Below are 6,750 nucleotides of genomic sequence, written 5' to 3' on the forward strand. Positions count from 1 at the left end.
TTTTTCTGTTTTATATTTTAATATTTGCTCTTACTGATAATCATAGAAGAAGTTACATGTAAAAAATAATTTTCCCATTTCATCCATGTTAGGTGCATTGTTCTGTAGGGAATAATTCTCTTTCATAACCACAAAAGTGCTTCCAAAAATAGTTTTGTACTATTTCTTTTGAAAGTGTCTTTTGAAACACCATATTTTCATGACCATATATAATTTCCTGAAGCCTTTTTATAAAAGGCTAAATGGTAGCTTTTATCTCACTTTCTTGATACAATTTTTCACATTTCTATCACAGGTTTTACTTTTCTTTCAGCAACGTTATTTTTAAACTTCAAATAGTAGTAGAATTCTATGTCACTTCCAAACCATTGATCAGGCTATTGTAAATAACACCTCATTCTCCATCATGATTCTCTGTTACTTTCTTTCACACTGGCTGCAGTTACACATGAAAGAAGGGTCAAAGTGAGGTCACTGCAATTGCTTTGAATATGACTGAATAGTGACCTCTGCAAGGTAGAGCCAAAGCTTGGGATTTGGGTATGGCAACAAATACAGGGACCTGTTAGTTCTACGGATGCCCACCAATAAGTGAGCCAGAGTATGTTAAATATTGGGGATCAGTATATAGGCCAGCAAGACTCAAATAGATTTGGAAATGTGTTTGAACTGAGTTCTAGATCCAAGAGGCTGTCACCATTTTTATTTAACAGGGTCTGTAAAGCCCTGCCAATATAATAAGATTGTACACAGTAAGTTGTTAAAAAAATTGTCATTATTTCCAAATAATATAGGTATTATATTTGTTCAAAATTGCATCTCACCTGAGAGTCCTGAAAAACAATGGATTACACAAAATTAATATTTATTATTGTTATTATTATTGTTGCACATAAAAGAATACTAGGGGTAGGAACTTCACTATTGATATGAGTTTTCCTGACATCATCAGAGAATGCGGCCTCTTCTAGTTTTTGCTCCATCTTCCTTAGTATGTGATTGTTGTTAATGTTTTCAAGATAGCTAATGGGCAGGAAGGATCAGGACAAAGGGAAAGAACAACAACAACAAAAAAACTTGGCTAGGTGAGTCTGCCCTGCTATTTAACTATTTTTTCCTGGAAAGTGCATTTAAAATTTTCTACTTATACAGACTATGTCCCATGATCACCTCTACTCTCCAAGTGAGGCTGAAAGACAGTTTTGAAAGCTGCATTGATATATTAAATAACATTAGAGAATTTTTAGTAAGAGAGAGGAGGATGACCATTGGGTAGGAGAAAAATAGTCTCTGCCACAATTAAACATTAGAAAACCAAAGAGAAGAAACCAAAAATTCTTGGAAATAATGAGAACATTTACTATGTGGATTATGGTTAAGACAGATACACAAAATCAAAATGCATTTTTGTATGCCAGAAGTTGAAATGTAGAAACAATAGCAGTCACTACCCAAAATAAACTGTAAATACTTGGAAATTACTCTAAAAAATTCATAATATTTATTTGAAGCTCTTCACACAACTTTCTTGAGATATGTGAGAAAAGATTTTAATGATTGGAGACACATGACATATTCTTGGATAAAAATAGAATGTTTTAAAAATATCAGTTAATTCCAAGTTAGTTTATTGGCTTAGTGTAAAGCCAATGAAATGCCAATTTTTTCCCATCTTCAACTCAATTCTCAAAATTAACAGGACAAATAGTAAGAACAGAATATTAAGATGTTTTTAAATTGTAACAAGGATAGATTTGCACTACCAAACATAAAAACATGTCATCATGTTATAAAAACAAAATAATGCAATTATGAAAAATCATAGTACTGAGCAAGGTTTAGAAACCAGATCAGTAAAACAGAACGAATTGTCACAAAACAAAGTAAAATATATACATATATTGTATTTATCATATTCTTAGTATATAATAAAGATATAATAAACTATTAGGAATGAAATACACTTTTCAACAAATATATGAAAAAAGTGTACTTAAAAATAAAAAATCAAATCAGACCATGGTTGTATCCAAAACACCCAAACTCCAGATGAATTAAAGTGTTGAAAGTAAAATTCATAAACAAATGAACAATAAACAAATGAATTAAAAATCTAGAAAACACTGATCTCAGATCAGAAAGGGCTTTTTGAGCCTTCTAGTTCCTGAAAATTATATCACAAGGAAAAAACTGATAAATTTGCTAGATTAAAATTTTGAAACATCTTGATGGTAAAATACCATAGAAAACATTGAACAGTCGGAAACATATTTAAAGTAAAAGTGACAAAGAAAGAGGATGTAGAGACATAACTGAAGCCCAGCACTGGGCAATGGTGTACAAGTTATAGAAATAACTATCTGGCAAGTATTTTGTTGATAGCATAGTATAACTAAACACCAGGATTTACAGAAATGCCTTAATTTCAATTTATATAAGACTTACCATTGGCAGGCTTTTATATTATATTGATAGGTTTTCTCAATATGGACACATCTATGACATGTTCATAACTTCATCATCCTGAGTTATATTAAATCATGGCTTAAATCCCATAAATTCTGATCAATCCAGCAGCATTTCCCTAATGTACATGTATCAATAAAACATAAGGTATGGGCTTCCCTGGTGGCGCAGTGGTTGAGAGTCCGCCTGCCGAAGCAGGGGACACGGGTTCACGCCCCGTTCCAGGAAGATCCCACATGACACGGAGCGGCTGGGCCCGTGAGCCATGGCCGCTGAGCCTGCGCGTCCGGAGCCTGTGCTCCGCAACGGGAGAGGCCACAACAGTGAGAGACCCGCGTACCGCAAAAGAAACAAAACAAAACAGAAAAAAAAAAACACAACCCTTGGCCTAAGGCAGTTGACTATGATGTACCAGACAACACTAATCAATCAGAGTTTGAGTTCCCTTTATTCTGACAAGGCTTCCTAATATAAGCCATCAAAAGTAGTTTAAAACTTGGTAGTCTTGAGTGCCGCCGGGACCGTTGGTGAGTGTGGCTGCGTTGTAGGTTTTGTAGTAATCGATCTCTGGGCGCTGCGAGCTGAAAGAGCCGAGCTCGCAGGCCAGTCATCATGTCACGTTACGGGCGGTACGGAAGAGAAACCAAGGTGTATGCTGGTAACCTGGGAACTGGTGCTGGCAAAGGAGAGTTAGAAAGGGCTTTCAGTTATTATGGTCCCTTAAGAACTGTGTGGATTGCCAGAAATCCTCCAGGATTTGCCTTTGTGGAATTTGAAGATCCTAGAGATGCAGAAGATGCAGTGCGAGGCCTGGATGGGAAAGTGATTTGTGGTTCTCCAGTGAGAGTTGAACTATCAACAGGCATGCCTCGGAGATCTCGTTTTGATAGACCACCTGCCCGACGTCCCTTTGATCCCAATGATAGATGCTATGAGTGTGGCGAAAAGGGACATTATGCTTATGATTGTCATCTCTATAGCCGCCGAAGAAGAAGCAGGTCACGGTCTAGATGACATTAAAGATCCAGAGGTAGGAGATACTCGCGCTCTCGCAGCAGGAGCAGGGGAAGGAGGTCAAGATCAGCACCGCCTCGGCGATCTAGATCTGTGTCTCTTTGTAGATCAAGAACAGCTTCACTCAGACGATCTAGGTCTGGTTCTATAAAAGGATCGAGGTATTTCCAATCCCGGTCCAGGTCGAGATCAAGATCCAGGTCTCTTTCACAACCAAGAAGCAGCTGATCGAAGTCCAGATCTCTATCTCCGAAAAGAAGTCCTTCCCTATCAGGAAGTCCGCGAAGAAGTGCAAGTCCTGAAAGAGTGGACTGAAGCTCTCAAGTTCATCTTTTTTTTTTTTTTTTTTACATCTTTATTGGAGTATAATTGCTTTACAATGGTGTGTTAGTTTCTGCTTTATAACAAAGTGAATCAGTTATACATATACATATGTTCCCGTATCTCTTCCCTCTTGCGTCTCCCTCCCTCCCACCCTCCCTATCCCACCCCTCCAGGTGATCACAAAGCACTGAGCTGATCTCCCTGTGCTATGCGGCTGCTTCCCACTAGCTATCTATTTTACGTTTGGTAGTGTATATATGTCCATGCCTCTCTCTCGCTTTGTCACAGCTTACCCTTCTCCTTCCCCATATCCTCAAGTCCATTCTCTAGTAGGTCTGTGTCTTTATTCCTGTCTTACCCCTAGGTTCTTCATGATATTTTTTTTTCTTAAATTCCATACATATGTGTTAGCATACGGTATTTGTCTTTCTCTTTCTGACTTACTTCACTCTGTATGACAGACTCTAGGTCCTTCCACCTCATTACAAATAGCTCAATTTCATTTCTTTTTATGGCTAAGCAACCCTCAGAATGGGAGAAGATATTTGCAAATGAAGCAACTGACAAAGATTTAATCTCCAAAATTTACAAGCAGCTCATGCAGCTCAATAACAAAAAAACAAACAACCCAATCCAAAAATGGGCAGAAGACCTAAATAGACATTTCTCCAAAGAAGATATACAGATTGCCAACAAACACATGAAAGAATGCTCAACATCATTAATCATTAGAGAAATGCAAATCAAAACCACAATGAGATATCATCTGACACAAGTCAGAATGGCCATCATCAAAAAATCTAGAAACAATCAATGCTGGAGAGGGTGTGGAGAAAACGGAACACTCTTGCACTGCTGGTGGGAATGTGAATTGGTTCAGCCACTATGAAGAACAGTATGGAGGTTCCTTACAAAACTACAAATAGAAATACCATATGACCCAGTAATCCCACTACTGGGCATATACCCTGAGAAAACCATAATTCAAAAAGAGTCATGTACCAAGATGTTCATTGCAGCTCTATTTACAATAGCCAGGAGATGGAAACCACCTAAGTGTCCATCATCGGATGAATGGATAAAGAAGATGTGGCACATATATACAATGGAATATTACTCAAGTTCACCTTTTAGGGAAAAGTTATTTTGTTTACATTATTATAAGAGATTTGTGATGTCTGTAAAGTGTAACTTAGGGAAGGGTAATTTAACCATCTAATCAAAACGGATCTGGACTATTACTCTGTAAATTCACAGCAGTAAGGTAATATAAATTTTTGTTGAATGTATTAAATCCTATGGTCTGAAAATGTAGGTTTTATTTGGCACATTTAAAATAAAATGTTTCTAATTAGATTTTTGATTTGTGTTCAGTATTAATGCTCCTCAATATGGTAGGCTTCAAGAGTCAACCTTGATATTAACCATATTCATACAGACCTACATTCAAAGTTTAATGGTGTTATTTAAGTCTTGAACATCACTGAATAGTATATATACACTTGGAAGATTCCTTTCTATGCTTAGAGTTTTGGGTAAGATGGTAAGAACTCGAGTGAGTCCCCCTTAGTAGCATGAATGCATCATGACAAGTCCCTAAATTAATCTATTGGAGTTGGCATTATTAGATGTCATCAGGCTAACGATCTCTTTTGTCAGGCTGTAGGGACCACTGACTTGCTATAAAGTGAACGCAACAGGACCTGAGCAAGAGTAGCTGGACTTAATGCTGGAGAAACTGAATTTTCTGAAGCCTATTTAAGTATAGTAACTAATTGAGGTTTTCAGCCTATTAGATAAGATGGTGTCAAATTAGAGTTCTCCATTCTAGGAAGTTATACTCAATGTTCCTTTGTTTTCAAACACTAACCAATTTTATGCCAAAATTTTTGCATGTCTGAAGAATAGTCTGAATTTGGGACAAAACATCTTCATGTAAACCAGCTTTGCAAAATTTTCCAGCCCAGATATTCTCCTCTGTCTCTTCAAATGGATTGCCTTACTCTGAGCAGAGATCTGTTAATTCCCAAGTTAGATTTTGCAGTTCCCGAACACCAACACACTTTATCTTATTCTGCCAGGCTGGTGCAAAGTAATTAAAGATGTCAATCAGAAATGTTAAAAAGACTAAAGTAGTTTTGTAAATCCGACCTATGTTTAGCAACACCTCATGTAGTTATTTTTTGGTAGCATCTGGTAAATTTTAGAATGTTAGAGCCAGTAGTTTCTTTATTTGGACTTTAAATATCTTAAGTATCATAGGGCAGTAACAATTTTGAGTTTTCTAGTCAAGCTTTTGGTGCAAAAAAATTTAGTGCTGGTGGCACAGCTGTCTGCCCTTGTTTCTTATGCTTTTAAACAAAGTTATTGGATAACTTTACAATTTGGGAATACTGATCTGCCTCAAGTTTATTAACTGGTCTGAATGATCATTAGTATGTTGGAAGTTTGGATGTTCTGTTTTGGGAATTTTGACAACTGGCTGCGTTATATGGTTGGTATATAGCTATGTGTGTAATCAGCAGGCTTATTTGTCGCACTTGGTCGGCTTTAATTGTTCTGTAGTATATGAAGATAAGATTACTCAACAATAAATCTGCAGAGAATAAAAAAAAAAAACCCAAAAAACTTGGTAGTCTTGCCACCCTGTTTTTAATAGAACAGGTACATACCTCAGCTCCTGTCTTTTCCTTTATTGAAAAACTGACAGAGCATTACAAAATGCATCTGCCTTAAATATTTGAGGCCAACTATAAAACATCAAGATACGTGGTAATAAAAATGCATCCGTGATGATGTGTTGTGAAAAGAAATATGCATAAAACTGTCAAAAGGCCAGCAAAACAAAACAAAACCAAACCCCCGAAACATGAAGAGCAGGAATGAAGTTAGAAAAATAATTTTGCTAAGAAGGCAAAAATATAGTGGAAAAAAGCCTGGATTTAG

At 36.7% G+C, this 6,750-nt stretch overlaps 1 pseudogene; it reads left to right on the forward strand.

The window, feature by feature from the left end:
• Nucleotides 1-2,986: 2,986 nt before the first annotated feature.
• On the forward strand, nt 2,987-3,795 carry LOC137223180 (serine/arginine-rich splicing factor 7 pseudogene; annotated as a pseudogene).
• The last annotated feature ends 2,955 nt before the right edge of the window (nt 3,796-6,750 follow it).

This window comes from Pseudorca crassidens, chromosome 4, assembly GCF_039906515.1.
Source record: "Pseudorca crassidens isolate mPseCra1 chromosome 4, mPseCra1.hap1, whole genome shotgun sequence".
In the NCBI taxonomy this organism is placed as follows: Eukaryota; Metazoa; Chordata; class Mammalia; order Artiodactyla; family Delphinidae; genus Pseudorca; species Pseudorca crassidens.